Source organism: Amphiura filiformis, chromosome 2, assembly GCF_039555335.1.
Source record: "Amphiura filiformis chromosome 2, Afil_fr2py, whole genome shotgun sequence".
Classification (NCBI taxonomy): Eukaryota; Metazoa; Echinodermata; class Ophiuroidea; order Amphilepidida; family Amphiuridae; genus Amphiura; species Amphiura filiformis.
Genome location: NC_092629.1, coordinates 82,625,054 through 82,643,545, shown reverse-complemented (window position 1 = coordinate 82,643,545; position 18,492 = coordinate 82,625,054). Strand labels below are relative to the sequence as shown.

Below are 18,492 nucleotides of genomic sequence, written 5' to 3'. Positions count from 1 at the left end.
GAAAAATGTTATAAAAAGAGGATGCTAGGATCACGAAATACTCCTTTAAATAGGGGGATCAAAAAAATGTTGGGGTAAAAGTCTGTGAAAATGTACGAGAAGGCAAGCACATTCCAAATTTTTTGTGCGTTCCACACGCATGAATGTTAAAAGGGCATTTCGACATAGGCCTACCATGTGACAAGCAAAGGCAGAAATTGAATGTAACATATTTTGGAATTTTATTTGCCTAAAAAACATTAATGTGTATTAAGGGATGGGGTATGAACGTTTGGACAGTATTAATTATTGTGGGACATTAGAGCACATCAGACATATCGAATTGCATTCTGAATACGAAGAATGGGCTTCTGATATCAAATAATTTTGATTTTTTGAAATTCGCTATGTAATACACATTTTATGGCAAATGATTGAAAATTTATATTTTTGACATTTAACAGTGCTCGAAGTAAACTTTATAAATCTGATGATTTATACTTTTAAGTGTATGTACATGTAGGTGGGATGAAAAGCCGACGATCAATTGAAAATTTTGACCTTTCGTATTGAAGATATGGATTATTTTCCACAAAACACCAAAAAAAATAGGTCTTTTTGGGAGAAAAGTCCATATCTTCAATATGCATGATATGAAAGGTCAAATTTTTCTTTCATATTTTCTTTTATACAGAGGATGCTTCAGTTTTGACAGGAAAAATGTTTTATTGAAAACCCTCTCACTCGGTTATCCACGCTTACCTAGAATGTGCAATAAATTAGCATTGAAACTTTTCTTATTTTAACAGCAAATGTTCAAGAAACTCTTTGCGTTTGGCGAAAAGAGGAGTAGGCGGCTCCCGATCCATGGGCGCTGCCATCTTTGAGTTTGTTTACACCGAAAGTAGCGGGATCACTGCTGCCCATTGTGTCCATACTTTCATCACAGAAGCTTAACGATTTTGCAGCCTTTTTGCTGTTTTCCAGCTGACTTTTCATGGGCGAACCCGCTCTCTTATTTGTCCCTGAGTTTTTATTATTTGGCATTGGGATAAGAGTAGTAAAAATGACAGCTGAACGGTTAAAATGATGAAAAATTCGGGAGCATCCGCCAACAAACGTGCTCACAGACTGACGTTCATCACATGACCATTTTTTTTAAAAACAATTAACCAGAAAAGAGCTATTTGAAAAGAAAGGGAACCATATCTTTGTTAGCAGATGACTCAACCTGTTTCCTGGATGGCTTGCCTGATTCCTTTTAAAACAACCTTTTTGAAACTTTACAAAGATTCGCAACTTGTTCTGGCTGCAAGATCAATCTCACCAAATCCGAAGCTATTTGGATTGGCTCAATGAAAGGTTTAAATCGTCCCTTTTCTGGGCTAGGTTTTCTTTGGAAAACTAGAGATTTTAAAATTTTGGGTATTCATTTTTCATTGAATTTTAAGTTAATGTTTGATCTCAACTATAAGGTTAAGCTTTTAAAACAGATTGAGGGAACCTTAAATTGCTGGCGCGCTAGAAAACTTTCTTTGATAGGAAAAACTTGTGTTAAAAAAAAGCACTTCTTTTGCCTCAGCTGCTCTATCTTTTTTCAGTTTTGAGTATTAAAATTCCCAATTCTTTATTTAAAGACCTAAAACAAACAGTTTTTCAAATTCATTTGGAATGCTGGTAATGATAGAGTCAGAAGAAAATGTGTGCGCAATGATTTTTCTCTGTGTGGCATTCGTATGATAGACCCTTACACTTTTGCCTTGGCTCAAAAAAATGAATTGGGTTAATTTACTGCTTGATGATAATAATTTTAACAGTCTTTGGAAAACTATTGAGTAATCTGCATTAGATCGCATATATATATGGTGATATTTTATGGAAATCATATGCTCCTGAAAGTATTTTAAATAAGCTTAATTGTACCCAATTAGCTGATTCCCTCAGAACTTGGTATGTTTACCTAATCTTGGTGCCTGCCAATCTTTATGGTTTTTTAGAAATATTCATTCAAAATCTAAACAGTACTTTTACTATGAATACTGGTGTGATAAAGGTAATTGTGTATGTTGATGATTTACTTTTAAACCCTCCCCCAGGTAGTAAATTATTTGAAGAATTGATTCTTGATTTTGATATTTCGAATCATGACAGAAAGAAGTTTAATTTTTTTATGAAAAATGTTCCTGTTCCTGATAATCCAAACATTGAAATTTCTAGTGTGGAGATTTTTGATAAGCTGGTTTATCCAAGCTCCATGCTTATTCTATTATGATTGAGAAATGTGTTCCTGAAAAACGTATTAGTTTTTGGAATGAGTTGACCCCGAGGACTTGGATTGGGACCAAATTCATCTTCGTAATAGTATAGTAAATGTTCAATTGATTCTCGATTTCGCTCATTTTATTTCAAAATCTTCCATAAAGCCATTGCTTTTAATGATTTCTTGTTCAAAAGAAGGGATTTCTCCAAATTGTGCATTTTGCAATAAGATGCCTGAAACAATTGCCCATGTTTTTTGTGAATGTGAGAAAATCAAACCCTTTGGGAAGATATAGTTAAAATTATTAAAAATAAAGATGATATTGATTTTGATATCTCAACCTTTGAAAACAATTTTGGGGTGCTCGATGATATGTTTTTGACATAGTACTTGTTTTTGAGTGTCAAATACTATGTGTGTAAATTTCAAAACAAAACTCCCAATACAATTGATCTTAAGGCTTTTATTAAAATAAACAGAGATACAGAGTATTTCCTTGCTAAAAAGGAAAACAAACTCGCATGCCACTTTCGTAAATGGAGATTTGACATAGTATCTAGATTTTTACTAACCCCTTAAACGTCTAAGGATCTGGCTGAAAAAGGACCCCTAAATTAATGGCGATGCCTTCTGAAAAAGTACCCCTTTTTCAAAAAGATGTTGACAACGCTGTGTGGTGAAAAACATACCCTTTTAGACGTTTTTCTTGGACGCGGGTGCGTAGCAAGTCAAATAGTGAGTAACCCCCCAGGGATTACATGTAGTGTATCTGGGTAGAAGTGACTGCATAATTTGTGTACATTTTTATAACCATTGTTGCTACCTTTTTGTCCCTTTTTGTGTATGATTTGATGTTAATTGTCATTTATTTTTTGTTTATGAATAAAAACCAATAAATATTGAAAGATAAAAAAAAGGAACCATAAATCTTCTGTAAAACTCCAGGACCATGGATAAAACTGTGCCGGGGCGCCCCTCGGGATATTCCTCGGTTCCAAAGCACAATGTTAATATATCACAATACCCAAACAACTGATGCGCAGTCATTAACCTCTACTAAGTGGCAGCGCCAGGAATTTTTTCGGGGGGCATTGACGGGGCAAAGTGAATTTCAGGGGGGGCAAAATATAAAAAATTGCCCAAAAATGTGGTAAAAAGTGGGAATTTTCGTTATTTTGGTATTTTACTGGGGGAAACAAGGGGAAGGGTTCTGACTGGGGCCGGGCCGGATTTACCATAGGGCCAGATGGGCCCGGGCCCCCAAAATGGCCCTGTGCAGTGTGCATCTTCCATTTTAGCCAAAAAACACCATGTTTTGGGCCCATTATATTTATAATAAAATTCAGCTTCAATTTTGGCTAAAATAGTCTAAAATTGTAATTTTGTAAATCTAACAACTGAGCCACTTGAGTGCACATGCATTCCTCCCGGTGCATTTGGGGGCCTCCAAATTTTGGCCTGGCCAGGGCCCCAAAAAAGATAAATCCGGCCCTGACTGGGGTGGGCATTTTCCACCATGCCCCCCCCCGTGGCGCTGCCTGCCTCTATTTGAGGTACAGCATCACATGATCATGATGATCAGCACACTACAGTACAGTACCAGGGTAACACTAGATCTGGTTACAGATCTGGACCTAGCCGGGGCCGGAAATGCCAGTCTTAACTTAAAGTTTGACCTTTGACCGGCTATTATTGACATCTCACACCATTAATGGTGCATCACTGTAGCATGTAGGGGCTTTATCCGTCTTCCATAGGCTGAGATACAGCTACTTTTCCGTAATTTTACACATTTTTTTGCAAATTTGACGTTTTGACCTCCTTAATGACCTTTGACCCCAATATAAAAAAAACCTTATACACACCGCAAAAATGCATTGTTACAGTTTAAATTAAAAAAATCTACTATGCTTAGTTATGGAGATAAAAATTCTTGAAGTTATTTGGCTTAAAACCGGAAATGACGTCTAAATGACCTTTGACCAAATAAATAAAAATACTGTGCACACATCGGGTAACACTAATGCATATATGAAGTTTATGCAACTCTGGTCTGGTTACGTTTTGAGATTTAAAAAAATTGAACATATTTGATGATTTTTGGTTTTTGACCAGAAGCGACCCCTTAATGACCTTTGACCCCAAAACTGTAGACACCCCAAAGACCCTGGTTAGTAGCAATGCATGTGTGCTAATGACAACACTCTGCTATGTAATTTGTAAAAACAGTGATTTTTTGAATATTTTAGCTTTCAGACGGGAAATGACCCCTTAATGACCTTTGACCCCAAATTCTGTGAATAATTCTATAGGCACTGGATATAGCCGATACATATGTGCAAGTGACGTCATTGTAGGATGTAACATGTAGGAGAAGAAGCATTTTGAAGATATTTGGTTTTATACCGGAAATGACCCTTAATGACCTTTGACCCCAAATTTGTGAATATCCTATAGACACTGGATATAGCCGATGCATATGTGCAAGTGACGTCATTGTAGGATGTAACATGTAGGAGAAGAAGCATTTTGAAATTTGTTGCCAGAAAGAAAGAAAGAACTAGATCTGGTTACAGATCTGGACCTAGCCGGGGCCGGAAATGCCAGTCTTAACTTAAAGTTTGACCTTTGACCGGCTATTACGGACATCTCACACCATTAATGGTGCTTCACTGTAGCATGTAGGGGCTTTATCCGTCTTCCATAGGCTGAGATACAGCTACTGTTCCGTAATTTTAAAAAATTTTTTGCAAATTTGACGTTTTGACCTCCTTAATGACCTTTGACCCCAATATAAAAAAAACCTCATATACACCGCGAAAATGCATTGTTACAGTTTAAATTAAAAAAATCTACTATGCTTAGTTATGGAGATAAAAATTCTTGAAGTTATTTAGCTTAAAACCGGAAATGACGTCTAAATGACCTTTGACAAAAAAAATAAAAATACCGTGCATACATTGGGTAACACTAATGCATATATGAAGTTTATGTCACTCTGGTCTGTTTACATTTTGAGATAAAATTTTTTTGAACATTTTTGATAATTTTGGTTTTGACCGGAAGTAACCCCTTAATGACCTTTGACCCCAGAACTGTAGGCATCCTAAAGACCCTGGCTAGTAGCGATGCATGTGTGCTAATGGCGACTCTCTGCTATATAATTTGTAAAGACAGTGATTTTTTGAATATTTTTTACACATTTTTCAGACTTTTACCGGAAATGACCCCTTAATGACCTTTGACCTCAATTTTTTAAAATAAGTTTTAAGCACTGCCACATGTTGATTCATATGCATGAGTCACATGATCATTGCATGTAATTTGTGGAAAGAGAAGCATTTTTTGTGAAATCAACATTTTTGACCATAAGGTCAAGGTCAAAGGTCACAGTCAGGTTAAAGTCAAATGTAAGGTTTGGCCTAGTCCAGTGGTCATTTGGCTCAAGTATGGTTGAAATCTGTCAAAGCATAAGAGAGCTAGGGCGAAACGTGGTAAGTCACGCAAAATGTCACGCTTTGTTGCCAGAAGAAGAAAGAAAGATCCGATAGCATCACAAGACCTAGCCGGTGTCCCGGCTAGGTAAAGAAAGAAGAACTAGATCTGGTTACAGATCTGGACCTAGCCGGAGCCGGAAATCCCAGTCTTAAAGTTTATGGACATCTCACACCATTAATGGTGCATCACTGTAGCATGTAGGGGCTTTATCCGTCTTCCATAGGCTGAGATACAGCTACTTTTCCGTAAATTTAAACAATTTTTTGCAAATTTGACGTTTTGACCTCCTTAATGACCTTTGACCCCAATATAAAAAAACCCTCATATACACTAAGAAAATGCATTGTTAAAATTTAAATTAAAAAAATCTACTATGCTTAGTTATGGAGATAAAAATTCTTGAAGTTATTTAGCTTAAAACCGGAAATGACGTCTAAATGACCTTTGACCAAAAAAATAAAAATACCGTACATGCATCGGGTAACACTAATGCATATATGAAGTTTATGTCACTCTGGTCCGATTACATTTTGAGATAAAAAAAAAAGAACATATTTGATGATTTTTGGTTTTTGACCGGAAGCGACCCCTTAATGACCTTTGACCCCAAAACTGTAGACACCCCAAAGACCCTGGCTAGTAGCAATGCATGTGTGCTAATGACAACACTCTGCTATGAAATTTGTAAAAACAGTGATTTTTTGAATATTTTTAGCTTTCAGACCAGAAATGACCCCCTTAATGACCTTTGACCCAAATTCTGTGAATAATTTATAGGCACTGGATATAGCCAATGCATATGTGCAAGTGACGTCATTGTAGGATGTAACATGTAGGAGAAGAAGCATTTTGAAGATATTAGGTTTTATACCGGAAATGACCCCTTAATGACCTTTGACCCCAAATTTGTGAATATCCTATAGACACTGGATATAGCCGATGCATATGTGCAAGTGATGTCATTGTAGGATGTAACATGTAGGAGAAGAAGCATTTTGAAATTTGTTGCCAGAAGAAAGAAGCAGAAAGAACTAGATCTGGTTACAGATCTGGACCTAGCCGGGCCGGAAATGCCACTCTTAACTTAAAGTTTGACCTTTGTCCGGCTATTATGGACATCTCACACCATTAATGGTGCATCACTGTAGCATGTAGGGGCTTTATCCGTCTTCCATAGGCTGAGATACAGCTACTTTTCCGTAATTTTAAACATTTTTTTGCAAATTTGACGTTTTGACCTCCTTAATGACCTTTGACCCCAATACAAAAAAAACCTCATATACACCGCTAAAATGCATTGTTACAGTTTAAATTTAAAAAATCTACTATGCTTAGTTATGGAGATAAAAATTCTTGAAGTTATTTAGCTTAAAACCGGAAATGACATCTAAATGACCTATGAACAAAAAAATAAAAATACCGTGCATACATCGGGTAACACTAATGCATATATGAAGTTTATGTCACTCTGGTCTGGTTACGTTTTGAGATTTAAAAAAAATGAACATATTTGATGATTTTTGTTTTTTGACCGGAAGCGACCCCTTAATGACCTTTGACCCCGAAACTGTAGACACCCCAAAGACCCTGGTTGGTAGCAATGCATGTGTGCTAATGACAACACTCTGCTATGTAATTTGTAAAAACGGTGATTTTTTGAATATTTTTAGCTTTCAGACCGGAAATGACCCCCTTAATGACCTTTGACCCAAAATCGGAGAATAACTTTTGTGTACCTGTAATAGCCGATGCATATGTGTAAGTGACATCATCGTACTATGTAATTTGTGGCAGAAGAAGCATTTTGAAGATATTTGGTTTTATACCGGAAATGACCCCTTAATGACCTTTGACCCTAAATTTGTGAACATCTTATAGACACTGGATATAGCCGATGCATATGTGCAAGTGACGTCATTGTAGGATGTAACATGTAAGAGAAGAAGCATTTTGAAATTTGTTGCCAGAAGAAGAAAGAAGAAGAAAGATCCGATAGCATCACAAGACCTAGCCGGTGTCCCGGCTAGGTAAAGATCCGATAGCATCACAAGACCTAGCCGGTGTCCCGGCTAGGTAACTAGATCTGGTTACAGATCTGGACCTAGCCGGAGCCGGAAATGCCAGTCTTCAAGTTTATGGACATCTCATACCATTAATGGTGCATCACTGTAGCATGTAGGGGCTTTATCCGTCTTCCATAGGCTGAGATATAGCTACTTTCCGTAATTTTAAACATTTTTTTTGCAAATTTGACGTTTTGACCTCCTTAATGACCTTTGACCCCAATACAAAAAAACCTAATATACACCACGAAAATGCATTGTTAAAGTTTAAATAAAAAAAATCTGCTATGCTTAGTTTTGGAGATAAAAATTCTTGAAGTTATTTAGCTTTAAACCGGAAATGACGTCTAAATGACCTTTGACCAAAAAAATAAAAATACCATGCTCACATCGGGTAACACTAATGCATATATGAAGTTTATGCAACTCTGCTCTGGTTACGTTTTGAGATAAAAAAAAAATGAACATATTTGATGATTTTTGGTTTTTGACCGGAAGCGACCCCTAATGACCTTTGACCCCAAAACTGTAGACACCCCAAAGACCCTGGTTGGTAGCAATGCATGTGTGCTAATGACAACACTCTGCTATGTAATTTGTAAAAACAGTGATTTTTTGAATATTTTTAGCTTTCAGACCGGAAATGACCCCCTTAATGACCTTTGACCCAAATTCTGTGAATAATTTATAGGCAGTGGATATAGCTGATGCATATGTGCAAGTGACGTCATTGTAGGATGTAACATGTAGGAGAAGAAGCACTTTGAAGATATTTGGTTTTATACCGGAAATGACCCCTTAATGACCTTTGACCCCAAATTTGTGAATATCCTATAGACACTGGATATAGCCGATGCATATGTGCAAGTGACGTCATTGTAGGATGTAACATGTAGGAGAAGAAGCATTTTGAAATTTGTTGCCAGAAGAAAGAAGAAAGAAGAAAGAAGAAAGATCCGATAGCATCACAAGACCTAGCCGGTGTCCCGGCTAGGTAAAGATCCGATAGCATCACAAGACCTAGCCGGTGTCCCGGCTAGGTAAGTATACATTATAGCCTATAGAGAACAGTAAGCTTAAAATTCTGAAAGTAAAACAATCATGATTTTTAATATAATATGATAATAATAACTAGAGTCAACAGACGCTGAATACAAGCCGCAATTTGACCCCTATAACTTGACCCCTGGGTTACGGATGGGGTCAACTGCTCTTACACTGTGCTTAGGATGTCATAAGAAATATTCCTGGTGAATTTCAGCTTAATCGGAACTTATACATGGATTTTGATTTTTGAAAATTTTTGATTGACCTTTTGACCCCTTTAATGACCTTTGACCATAATGTAAAAAAACCTTATGTACACCGACAAAATGCATTGTTCCAATTTTAATTAAAAAATTCTAACATGTTCAGTTCTTGAGATAAAAATTCTTGAAATTATTCAGCTAAAAACAGGAAGTGACCCCTTAATGACCTTTGACCCACAAAATAAAAATACCATGCATACATCAGGGAACACTAATTCATGTATGTTGGTTATATTATTCTGGTCTGTTTACATTTTGAGATAAAATTTTTTTGAACATTTTTGGTTTTTGACCGGAAGTAACCCCTTAATGACCTTTGACCCCAAACCTGTAGGCATCCTAAAGACCCTGGCTAGTAGCAATGCATGTGTGCTAATGGCGACTCTCTGCTATATATTTTGTAAAGACAGTGATTTTTTGAATATTTTAGCTTTCAGACCGGAAATGACCCCTTAATGACCTTTGACCTCAATTCTTTTTAGGAAGTTTTAAGCACTGCCACATGTTGATTCATATGCATGAGTCACATGATCATTGCATGAAATTTGTGGAAGGAGTAGCATTTTTTTTGAAATCACATTTTTGACCATTATAGCTAGGTCAAAGGTCACAGCGAGGTCAAAGTCAAATGGAAGGTTTGGCCTAGCCCAGTGGTCATTTGGGTCAACTTTGGTTGAAATCTGTCAATCCTTTGCGAAGCTAGATGCAGTTGATTGGTTGCCAGAAGAAGAAAGAAGAAAGAAAGAACTAGAGTCAACAGACGCTGAATACAAGCCGCAATTTGACCCCTATAATTTGACCCCTGGGTTACGGATGGGGTCAACTGCTCTTGCATTGTGCTTAGGATGTCATAAGAAATATTCCTGGTGAATTTCAGCTTAATCGGAACTTATACATGGATTTTGATTTTTTTAAATTTTTGATTAACTTTTGACCCCCTTAATGACCTTTGACCTAAAAAAAAAAAAAGCCTTATGTACACCGACAAAATGCATTGTTCCAATTTTAATTAAAAAATTCTAACATGTTTAGTTCTTGAGATAAAAATTCTTAAAGTTATTCAGCTAAAAACAGGAAGTGACCCCTTAATGACCTTTGACCCCCAAAATAAAAATACCATGCATACATCAGGGAACACTAATTCATGTATGTTGGTTATATCATTCTCGTATATATACATTTTGAGATAAAAATTTTTGAACATTTTGGTTTTTGACCGGAAGTAACCCCTTAATGACCTTTGACCCCAAACCTGTAGGCATCCTAAAGACCCTGGCTAGTAGCAATGCATGTGTGCTAATGGCGACTCTCTGCTATATATTTTGTAAAGACAGTGATTTTTGAATATTTTTAGCTTTCAGACCGGAAATGACCCCTTAATGACCTTTGACCTCAATTCTTTTTAGAAAGTTTTAAGCACTGCCACATGTTGATTCATATGCATGAGTCACATGATCATTGCATGAAATTTGTGGAAGGAGTAGCATTTTTTGTGAAATCACATTTTTGACCATTATAGCTAGGTCAAAGGTCACAGCGAGGTCAAAGTCAAATGGAAGGTTTGGCCTAGCCCAGTGGTCATTTGGGTCAACTTTGGTTGAAATCTGTCAATCCTTTGCGAAGCTAGATGCAGTTGATTGGTTGCCAGAAGAAAGAAAGAAGAAGAAAGAAGAAGAAAGAAGAAGAAAGAATTGAGAAGAGACAGAACAAGCCGACATCCGTCGTCGGCTTGTAAGAAACTAGAGTCAACAGACGCTGAATACAAGCCGCAATTTGGCCCCTATAACTTGACCCCTGGGTTACGGATGGGGTCAACTGGTCTTGCATTGTGCTTAGGATGTGATAAGAAATATTCCTGGTGAATTTCAGCCTAATCGGAACTTATACATGGATTTTGATTTTTTTTAAATTTGTGATTGACCTTTTGACCCCCTTAATGACCTTTGACCTCAATGAAAAAAAACCTTATGTACACCGACAAAATGCATTGTTCCCATTTTAATTTTGTTCCTGTTTAAAGGAGTGTTTCGTGATCCTAGCATCCTCTTTTTATGACATTTTTCAGTACATATCCACGAAAAAAGCCTATTCCCAAAATTTCAGTTGATTCCGAATTTGCGTTTGCGAGTTATGCATGATTATGTGTATTACACTGCTCCATAGACAATGCGTTGTAATTTCGTTATGGTGCACCAGAACGAAATTCACATTTCACGATATCTTTGCAAAACGAATTAATTTGCAAGAAATATTTTGTACATAAACATTATGTAGCCAGAGGTTTCCAGTGATATAAAAATCTCAACTTTTTTTGACAAAAGTGGGGGGATGAGGCTGTGGATCACGAAATGCCCCTTTAATGTGCCGAACTTGGGGGCCAAATCAGGGAATGCGAATGTGGCTCCTCGTCAGTGATCCAGATTGCCGCATTCTGGTTTTAACCACAGATCCTCAATTTTTTGAGGATCGGTAGTTTTAAGACTCGTTTCGGTGAGAGCAGTAAAACCTGCTCTCCTGGACCAGACGAGCCTATTTTGAGCTCTATGATAATAAAAAGATGGCAAATTTATAATTGCAAAATAATTCAATACAAATAACAAATTGGACAGCATTGTAGATGAAAATACGTCACATTTTATTATGTAATACATTAATGTTGATTTCGCATATAAGATTTTTGCTGTAGTGTTCATTACACTATTATTGCACATGTAGATATTGATTATTACTAGTATACAGTATATTGCACATTAATTATTGTAAATTATTTTTCTCTTTTCAGTGTTTTTTGATCACAATGGTCAAATATAAATTCAAATATATTGTAACAAACACTTTCAGTTTTAAACAATACCATTAAATATACTCACGATGGAGTTACACTTTGTATATTACATAACATTCGAACATGTTTGACATTCGTTTTATTGTACTTCATTTATCATTATATCTTGTCGAGTTCTTCATAATATCATTGAGTTTATTGTAAAAAGTAAATTGTCAATAGGAACTTGTTGGTCTCTTTGTTTTAATCTTGTATATAGAAAAAGATGCAAATTCAATCGAAATATTGGTTACAATATTAAGTTTATCATTGATATTCCATCCAAAAATAATTGTATGCAGTGATACATCAACATTAAAAGCGTTTTCATGAATTGATACATATAATTGGAGAATTTCAACCAAAATGATTGTTTTTGTACCACGAGAACGTGTTCATTGTCTTCTATAGAATTGCAAATAATACAATTTGGAGTGTCACTAAATGATCATTTCAATTATTCCTTTACCGTTACTAGAGTTGACTGAAATCAATGTGGATCCTTCAATATCAAGACTGTGAAGTTCCTAATACTTTATGGCAACAAATGTTGGATGATGGTAACTGTAGTAGGAAGTCAATACTGAAGCATTGTAGTTCTGCGGTGTTGGTTTGATATATATATGATCCAAAAGAGTTCCTTTGGTAGTAGTTGGGTCTTCAATCAATTGATTGTATTGTCTGAATGCAGGCAGGACTTGCTCTTTTATCAAGTTTCGATTGAAGTCTCCCACAAGGACTTTAAAATCTGTTTCTAGATTTTCAATCTGGGCTGTTATCTCATTCATTTCATCATTGAATACTCTTGAGCTTGTTGCAACAGGTTTGTATATAGCTGCAATCAGCAAGTTGGTTCTTCCTGATGTTCTTATCGCTAATACATCGGAGTGCTCAGTTATCAATGGTAATATATTGTATTTCACACTGTTTTGAACATAGATGGCAACCCCTCTTCCACTACCAGAATTGATTGATTCCAATGAATAACCATCAATTGCAATTGTTTCAGGGTTATTGCTACTTGTCAACCAGGTTTCAGATAAGCAAATGACGTGAGCTTTTCTGAACTCGCTATTGTTTTTCATATCTTCGAAATGTCGATTTAGGCTCTGTATGTTATGATGTGCAATAATGAAATAGTTGTTGTGGTCTATTTCTAATAAAGGGTTAGCTACGGAAAGATCACATTGCGACATCTTGGCAATATTGGTTGCAACAGTTTCATCACAATAGATTCTTCTGGCATCAAAATTCATCAGATACATTCCATCAAGATGAGTGACTCGACTAAGTGCTACGTATGCCATTGCCTGCTGCAAGTATTTCAATGATATTACTGCTTTGTCCGTAGTTTGTCCTTGGATCTTGTGAATGGTTACAGCCCAGGAAAGTTTTAACGGTATCTGTTCTCTGGTTGTGGTAAACGTCTTTCCTTTCAACTGAAACGATTCCTTGCGTGGCTTTATGGGAGTACATTCTTGATAGTGTGGTGGGATGAATTCTGTTGTTCTTGCCTTGGCACCAATACGAGAACTATCAAATTTGACATATACGACAGTTGGCATATTTGTCGAGTTGCAGAATTCGATACCTTTAAATACGCCAGAAACTCCATTGCACAGACCGTCAGTCACATCAACGTTCGATATCAGCATAACTCGGGCACCCACTGCTAATTTCAGTTCATCTGCCAAAGTTGTGTTGCGATCTTTGCGTGTTGTCTTATGTGGTTGCTCATTTCTTCTTATGATTCGCCCACCTGTTTGATCAATGTCAATGGCTTGTATCGTATGTATATGTGTACTCAAGGTAGCTAGCATTTTCTCATTATGGTCATCGACATCATCGTTGCGATAAAATAGATGCATTGCGTCATCGGGAGCGGATAGTCCGTTATCGTGGTTACCGGAAACTGTACGTGACTGAAGTAACTTCATATCAGTATCGCTTATTGGTTCATTTCGTTTCCTTGTGCGAAGTCTGTTCAGCATTTGAGCAAAGACGACATCATCTTTTTGACGCATAATTTCTGTCAGTTCAACAACATTGAATAGGTTCCAGAGGTCCATTAATATATCATCACGTGGAAGACACAATGGTGTTCTTGGAGAAATAGGCGGTAATTGATAAAAATCTCCAACTGCAAGAATTGACACATTGCCAAAGTAAGTGGTGTCTGGACAACCTTTGATCTGTTGCAATCGACCATTTATATAGTCAAACTGTGGTACACTCACCATAGATATTTCATCAATGATGACAAGTTGTAGGTGTCGATACTTCATTCGCAACGTGTTTACAGATTCTTCTGCAAGAGGCGTGTAATGATGCGATCCTCTGGGAGGTATCTTTAACCCAGTGCAGATTGTTTGGCCATATATATTAAAGGCGGCAGTTCCCATGTGGGCAAGTAGTAAAACAGTCACTTCCTCAGCATTTTCTGTCATTGGAAGAAAGGTTTTCTAGCATAATATGTTATGCACTTGATCAGATGTGATTTCCCAGTTCCAGCTCCTCCAGTAAGAAAAATGTGGAATGGTGATATGGTATGGTCACTGGCCTTGTCATTGCACCACTTGGTAACATAGTTAAATAGTTGACGTTGTTTGTCGTTCAACTGTCGCATCATAGATTCTGCTTGTTCTTCTGTAATTTCAGGACGGCATGTTTCTATTGCACACCTCGGTAAATCTTGACGTTGTTGTTGCGGCTGCTGTAATTCAGGAATTTCGATTTCAGCAAGCTCGTCATCTGAATCCTCGTACAAATTACGGTCCAATCTATCATCCTGCTGTTGTTGTTCTCCTTGTGGATTTAAAGCATTCCATGCATCTTGAAGGTCGGGTATTTCTTGGAGTGCATCCCATGCATTATCTAGGGCACCGTTATCTGGTTCGAATTCTTTCATGTTGTGTTGCACTATTTCTTGAACTGAAACGATTTCGCCATTAATGGTTACGCGACCTTGTAAGTGATAACTTTCATACGTTTCATATGTTGCAGGTTTGATTTGCTTTCTTCTGTGTGGCAGATATAGACGTAGCATGTTCATATGGTAACGCTCTTTATCCCTATGAATTGATACTCGAGGATAACGAATGACAGCTGGTTTTCCGGTGGTTCGTTGTTTCATTTTCGCTGAGCATCCCGACAATGCGATAGCCTTTTTCTTTGGTCGACATCTCTTAATTCCTTCTTCCGGTACACTTCCATCTTCATAATCACTTTGGTCATCTTCTGTCTGATCATCAGTTTCGTTTTCTGTCTGTGTACTTTCTTTGCTAGATACTTGATAATGACTAGAGAAGAACTTTGCCATGCACATGTTTTCATATTTTGCTACCTTAGGTCGACCGATGTATTTCTCAATTTGAGAAGTTTGCCAAACTTCTTCAGAATTTCCAGCATTCTCTTGAAGTTGTTGGAGTGGCAACGATATCCTGTGTCCATCAACATCAGTTTGAACAAACACAACATTACGTGAGCTTTGTTTCAAAGGCATACTGCAAACCATGTAAATAGCACCCATTACACTGATTTCTCTGTGTTGCAAGTATACGTTACCAACTTTTCTAAGTTCGGTAAGAACATCGACATTCCTTCTCTAGCTTCTCTTTGTGCGTTTCTGAGCAAGTCACCCATTTCTCTTTCACACTTCGTCAGGTACGAGAGCATGTATATTGTAGCCGCAAATGGATCTAATATGTACTGTATGTCCATGTTTCCATTCCAACATCTTATCAAGTGAGGATTGTAGTTGTTTACCCATTGATCTTTGAGACGTCGTTTCAGATAGACGGTGTTTCTTTTGGCAAGTGTGCTTAAGCATGTTTCAAATTGACTGTGTGTTATTTGTATTTTCTGGAGGATTTCATCAAAATCTGTGTCATCGGTGGCTGATTCAATTTCTTTCCACATTTTCTTAATAGTCTCCTTTGCATTCTCTTCCCTTTCTTTTCTATCTGTACGCTCCACTTCCGCTTCCAGTTCATTAAGATCTAGATCGTCTATGGATTCTGGACGTCTGCAAATGAAGGTTTCGTTCGATGGTGGCCTAGGATAGTTAAATCGGCATACCTGACCAGTTTTTCTGCATGACCGTGTATGGGATTTAGTATGCATCTGTACTTTTGATACTATTTCATGCAATTCGACGTCTTCCTCTGGAGGAAGTTCACATGACACATATCTGTCAATGAATTCAGCGATTTCCTCGTCTGGATCTGTATCGAATTCTGGCGCATCTTTCACCCATGCTATCATGTGAATATGTGGCCAACCTCTCTGTTGGAACTCGGTTCTGTAATAATAGTCTTCGACTTTTCCAATAGGATTGGCTGGAGAAAGAATGACGTCATTAATTAACGTATGGACTCTTTGCTGAAACATTCTGGCTGCTGCTGCAGGATTTGACATTATGATCTTACAATGATCTTCCCAGGTCATGTTCTTATGCTGTTCTGCGGTCATTGGCTGTTTTCCTTGTGATATTAGGATACCATTGTCTATGTCAATCCAACGTCTATCAGCAGCACTAAAGGTGATAAAAAAGGTAGGAATTCCTAGTTGTCGTATCATTGCGAAAACATCTCTCTTTGATTTTTCCCAGTAAGCGGGCGTTCCTCGTATCTTGGCTAGGAATCTATACCCTTCATCTCTTCGAATCAGACCCTTCACTTCTTCATGGTTTCTTAACATTGAAGCTGTTATCTTTCTTCCATCTGCAGTCTTGGTACTACCTTTACGAAGTGCAATTTGAATATTGTCACAAATCTGTTGTACCTCTGTTGCATACAACGCAAAAAGATATAATCTGGGTTTCTGGCAAACCTGTTGTCTGCTGACAATATGCGTGCATTGAAATAGCGAGATGGCGATAATTTATCTTCTCTGTCGTCATTGAAAGTATTTGAACCATCCGGGAATTCGGCGGGAAAAGATTGCGCTTCCATTTCCAAAACCTTTTGTGGCCTATTGCCTTCACCTGGAGCTATACAGAGGATTGATTCGTCATGCTTGTCTGCAAGATATTGAGAAAAATCAACCGGGTGCAAAAAGGAATACAGAGGAGCAGATGTGTTCGTAATGTCATGATCATCATCATCATCGTCATCATTACTACAATCATCGTCATCATCATTATTAGTACCCACGCAGAAATTTTTATGTCAAATATATATCAAAAGTATATCAAAAATATGTTAAATGGCATGTTGATACAAATTTGATATATCAAAACTATATCAAATAGATTTTGACATATATTTGATTGTATCAAATATGTGTCAAAAAATTGAAGTATGTCAAAACTATGTCAAATTTAACTTAGATTCTCAAATGAAAAGTATGAGGGTCAAATTTGTGTCAAAATTGTGTCAAATCTGTGTCAAATTTGACTTAAAAAATTTTTGTATGTCAAATTTGTGTCAAAATTTACTTAGTCATTTTCCTGATAATTTCAGTGTGTCAAAATTATGTCAAATCCAACTCAGAAAAATTTTTTGTATGTCAAATTGGTGTCAAATTTTACTTAGTCATTTTCATGATAATTTCATTGTGTCAAATTTGTGTCAAATTTTACTTAGCCATTTTGTTGATAATTTCATTGTGTCAAAATTGTGTCAAATCCAACTTATACATTTTACTGACCAAATGCATGTACATTGTAAAATGAAACATTGTTTTATCTTTTTTAGCATCATTGAATTTTTAGAATCAAACATCATGATCAGTAGAGAATATGAATTTAATGACCGCATAGAATATTTACTGTTTATCATGGTTTATTGAAACTACATATCAAGACATAAGATCAAGATCTGACATGATATAAGGCTTTGTATAATGTGAAAAGAAAATGAACAAAAAGGTGTTGTTCAACAATGTTTTAATATAAAATAATTCACTGACGTTTCGTACAAAACGTCAGTGAATTATTTTATATTAAAACATCGTTCTTTTCACTTTTACCATGCGATGTAACGTGGGACTCTTAATGTTTTTTTGTATAAATTAAATTATGTGACCCAGTGTGTGCCCAATGCTTCTGGTGTGTCCAGGCCGGGGGCACTCAACTTTAGAAGTGATAGTATGTGCCTGTCAATAGGCCCCTCTTTTGAAGTTGACTATACCCGATGACTCCTTTTTCAAAAAGTCATACCCCTCTTTTTAGGTGCGGCTACCCAACGCCCCCTTTTTTAGTTGCGACTACCCAATGACCCCCTTTTTCTAGAATGGTATCACTAAAATGCCACAACATAATGCAGCAACTTTCAAATTCTCTTATTTCAGCAAATTTGCATTGAAATTTGGAAAATTTTGAACAAGAAATAGGATTTTGCTCCATTTTTTTTTCAGCCAGATCAAAGTAATTACGATTTTTGGTCATGGCAATTTTGTCCCAGTATTTCGAGCCAGATGGAGCAAACTTGTTCCCCCTTCCTCCTGTCCCCGGTCAGTATGCTTCTGGTGTGTCCAGGCCGGGGGGCACTCAACTTTAGAAGTTGGCCCCTCTTTTGAAGTCTACTATACCCGATGACCCCTTTTTTTGAAAAAGTC

At 36.9% G+C, this 18,492-nt stretch overlaps 1 protein-coding gene across 1 annotated transcript in view; it reads right to left on the bottom strand.

The window, feature by feature from the left end:
- Positions 1-1,760: 1,760 nt before the first annotated feature.
- LOC140146705 (transient receptor potential cation channel subfamily M member 2-like) overlaps positions 1,761-18,492 on the bottom strand; it is a 375,948-nt gene continuing 359,216 nt past the window's right edge. The window contains exon 20 of the transcript XR_011858289.1: positions 1,761-1,770. The gene's annotated coding sequence lies outside the window, so the exon portion shown is untranslated. The remainder of the gene's footprint in view (positions 1,771-18,492) is intronic.